Raw genomic sequence first — 4,905 nt, forward strand, 5'->3', positions numbered from 1 at the left:
TGGTTATTTCAATCAAAATATCTAGATGTAAATAGAATTCTTTTCAAAAAATCTAGATGTATATAGAATTCTTTTAATTTTTTACATACATAAAATGATGACTTGCATGCTTGAAAGTGTGTATAAAAGATGGCTTGCACATGGAATGGATCACCTTAAATTATAACCCTTAAAATGGGTCAAGGATCTTGAGGCAAACTATTAGATTTTTATATCTATTTTATATCTAATTAAAATTAATATATATATTAGATATAAAATAGATATATATTAGATATAAAATAGATATATTAATATTAGCCCTAAGATTTTCAATTTTAATTTAACCCTTAGGTTTAATTTTATATCTATTTTATATTAATTTAACCCAACTATTAGATTTTTATATCTATTTTATATCTAATTAAACTACTATAACTTACACAAATACAAGTCGTTATGTAACACTTGTTGCAATATACACTTTTTAATGCCAATTATCAACTTCGAAACTCTCCCTATTAGATTACGACACTCTCTATACAAGGACCAAAATGCACTTTTATTAATTAATTTAAAATTTGCATATAACAATTTTATGAATTTTAATTTCTAAAAAAATACACACAAATTGATTATGCAGGTGCATTTTGACCCTCCATAGCCAAAACCTTAGATTACATCAACCTTGGTGAATTTGGCACTCCTAAGCAGGCTTGGAATTTGACGGCTGCTCCATATATTTTTTTATGACTGGTAGATTTTTTTTTCATACCTTTCATTTTACGTTTAAAAAAAAAAGTTGATTTTCAATTTTTTTAATTTAAAAATAATTTAATAGATCATTTTAAATTTAAATATTTTATATTTTAGACAATTATTATATAAATTAGTCATCTATGTAAAATTCTCTATGAAGGACTTATAATTATAATTAGTAATCTATACAAAAGTTTCAAATAAAAGAAGCAAGTTTCTAAGTTCATATATTTACTTTAAGAGATTTTTAAATAATATAATTATATATAAAAATATATATCTAATATTGTAAATTACTAAAAACAAATTTTTAAATTTACTATATTCTATTTCAACAAGTTTCTAAATTAATATAAATATACAATCATCAAATACAAAATAGAAACATATATAAACATAAAGGGAAAAAAAGAAAAAGAAACATATTAATATTATATATTTATCATACATATATATATTATACATATTATGAAATCACATTTATGTATATTAAATAAAATACTAAGTTGCCTATAACAATAACAAATATTGAGAGTTTAATAACAAATTTTGATAGTTTAATAATAAATTTATTTGTCATATTGATAGTTCTCTAAAAATTTACCCTATCAATTCATTTGTTCTTACAATTTTTTTAGCCCATCTATACAGTTCAAAGGTATAAAAATGGCTAATATGAAAGTATTTTCATACTTTAAATACATCCCTAAATCACAATGAATAATAAATTTTATATTCAATATTTAAAGTTCAGATATACCATCTATGTTTTCTCGGATATTTCAATGAACCCTAATTTAAATTTAAATTTAGAAGACAAAAATGGTCAACACAAATGAATCTTCCTCTTTAAAAAAGTTTGCCAATATTGACTTATCATATTTCATGGTATTGAAAATCGATTGATCTCTAACACAAGATAAATTGTCTGAAAATTGAATGAGAACTCTGGCTTGCAAATATCTGGAGAAGGTATGATTACATTGGACATATCAAAAGCACTCAAGATTCGAGGAATAGATAATCTGTGTATCCAACAACAGGATCAGAAGTATAGAATGTTTCTCTGTGGTATTTATTGAGGGGCGCATTCACCTCAAATCTTTTCGGCAAATCCAAATTTTCCAAGAACAGTCGGCCATAAGCAATCAAATCTGCCTTGCCACTAGAAATAGTTTCATTACCATCATCCTGATCATAACCCCCTGTAGCCAAAAATGTCCCCTTGAATGTTGTTCTTATGGGAATTAGGCTCTTTTCACTCGCTATCATCATCTGCGAATTATCAATCCTGGGCTCAAAGAAATGAGCGTACAATATCTTATATTTATCCAGAGCCTCCGCCATGTGAAGTCCCAGTGCCTCTGGATTTGAGTCATACGCTTCTGCATGATCCAAAAATGGAGAAAGCTGAATTCCCACATGCTCTGCTCCGATTTCATCCACCACTGCTTCCACAACTTCAAGTGCAAATCTGCAACAATTCTCCAATGTTCTGCCATAGCCATCTATTCGATCATTCACGATGTCCTTCATGAACTGGTCCACAAGGTACCCATGCGCCCCATGGATCTCAACATCGTCAAACCCTGTTCGTAAAAGGACCGATTATGTCAACAAAAGGAACATTCTCTTCTTCAAACCAAGATAGATCAGAATAAAAAAACATACCTGCATCTATTGCATTCCTGGTAGCATTTCAAAAATTAGCAACTATATTGGGAATTTCCTTTGTTTTCAGAGGCCGGGGAGGAGAGAAATCTGCCAGATCCTTTCGGTTCGGAAGAGGGATCTTTCCAGAGATTGGTTTGCTTGTGGAGGAAACTGGAGATTGGCCATTAGGCTGATAATCTGCATTCCAATGCACCCATTAAATACATAATACAGGGTTTGTTGTGGAGGAGAGCCAACCAAATTGAAATTAATTAAAATTGAAATCTAAATCAAAGTAGAATATTATAACTAATTTTGAATTTCAATTTACATCTACATCTAAATCTAAATGAAAATGTAAATAAAAAATAGAAATCTCACCTACAAAAATGTTACTCCGAAACTTCAATTTACTCCTATTCAAAAACTCCAATCTAATCCTCCAATAACCTCCACCTCTTCCCTCCCGCAAAAACATAAAATGAAAATGAAATTAGGAGCCTTGGTTTTATAACTTCTAAGAGGCTCCTCATATCCCCCAATAGACGTCTCTTCACATTCCATGAATTTGTTTCAAATTCCCCCACTCCCCGCAAAAAATAACCATGAATGTGCATGCAAAATTATATTTAACAAAAAAAAAAATCATATTGAAATTATTTCGCCCCTATTTTTTCGAGGCCTATTTTTTCGGGTCCTACATTTTGGGGCCCTACTTTTTCAGGCCTATTATTTCGGCCTCCATTTGGCTTCCTATTATTTTGACCAGCTATTATTTTAGGAATTATTTTTTAATATTTAATTTGGAAGTTTGTAACTGCTCCCAAATCTTTTTTATTGACAAGGAATCTTGGCATATTCCTGTGCTGGGCATTTGTGCTGCCATTGTATAGAATGCCTCTCGGCGTAATAATGAGATAAATATAAATGTGGTATAAACCGTATAACCCAATTTTGTGTAAGGAATTACGTCCATGAAGCTTCATCCATCTTGAGAGAGTTGATGTAACATTTGGCTTGATTACAGCTGGCCCGGACATTAATCTAATCTTTACAGTGCTCTTGGGAAATATCATACCAAAAAAAATTTGAGTTTGTGATTGTGAAAAATATATAAATTTAAAAAAATATATTAATTAAATTTACTTTTAAGGTAGTTATACCAAGAGATGTAGTATCATGGAGATTGTCATCACATGGAATTTTAATAATCAAAATGTTAAATAAAATAATTTTATAGTGGATGAAATATAAAATTGATAATTAGGAACAAGAAAAATTATAGTAAGTAGAATTATGATATTACTAATGGGATTCAATTATGTAGTTTTCAAATAAAATATATTTAAGAGTAGTTTACTAAAAAATATTTATGAAGAAAATGAATGCAAGGATAATATCCACATAGGAATTGTAAATATTGGCTACTGTTTTATTTGTTCTCATGGAAGATAAAGTATTATAAAGGATTGCTCATAAAACATAGGTCATTAATTTTTTTTGAAAATTGCATCGTTTAATAGAAAAGGCTATTATTAATTAGAAGGTGCTTAATAAGTTATAAAAAATTAAAATATAACTTCTAATTTACGATTTTATAGTGTAAGAACTATTGACTACTGAGAGTTAAGAGAGATATAAATGACAAGAAAAAATAATATCAATAATTGGTACTTTTATGCAAACAACATTCTTTATTTTCTTTAAGATTATCTAAGACAATATATTTAAACCATCTAAGGTTAAAGTGACACTTAAATCTAAACTACTCAAAGCTACCTTAAAAAAATAGAAGGGTGCTAGTTACAAACCCTACCCTTCTAAAACTAGAATTTTTAGGAAACGGTTAAAAAGTGAAAAGCTGGCAATGAATATCGATGACCAAGTGGATGGTATTATTGAATATTTGAAGAATGAATATTCCCACCAAGAGATTAGTTCTAGTAGGAGGTGGTCAGATAATCTTCTCAATAAAGAAATAAAAGGTAAGAGAATTGTGGTAGGAAATGTCTAGGAGACTTATTAAGTGTTTGAACTTGAAGGGGGTGATTATTTTGATAATTTAGAAGATGATAACTACAAAGATAAAGAGGTTGGATTAGATGATGAGGATATGGGGTGTGGTTTATTGATCTCATAGTTATCCTTGAAGAGTTCATCAATCCTCTTGATAATAGATGTTCCTCACTTATTCAAAATTTAGGGGATATTTTGAATGATGAACCCCTACAAGCCTAACCTTGGTGAAATGAACAAGATGAATTTGAAAATTCAAATCCAATTTTTCTTATTTGCATATATAAGTAGAGGAGGTGGAGAATAATATTGATTTTCTAAGTAATAGAAAAAAGTAAAATTTTAATACTATTAACCTATTGTGAAACATAATGGATGTTGTTATGAGGAAGACTAACATGTCCTAGTGTTTGGTAAAAGTAAAAAGAAAGTCAAAAAATTGTTAGCATGATAAATAGAAACAATAAGAAGATGACACAGAGTATTACTAGAACAAAG

At 29.0% G+C, this 4,905-nt stretch overlaps 1 pseudogene; it reads right to left on the reverse strand.

Annotated features, from left to right (window-relative positions):
- Positions 1-1,586: 1,586 nt before the first annotated feature.
- Positions 1,587-3,431, reverse strand: LOC149561480 (putative 12-oxophytodienoate reductase 11 pseudogene; annotated as a pseudogene).
- Positions 3,432-4,905: the final 1,474 nt, after the last annotated feature.

This window comes from Cupressus sempervirens, chromosome 4, assembly GCF_028749045.1.
Source record: "Cupressus sempervirens isolate cs-2001-9-10 chromosome 4, ASM2874904v1, whole genome shotgun sequence".
Lineage (NCBI taxonomy): Eukaryota > Viridiplantae > Streptophyta > Pinopsida > Cupressales > Cupressaceae > Cupressus > Cupressus sempervirens.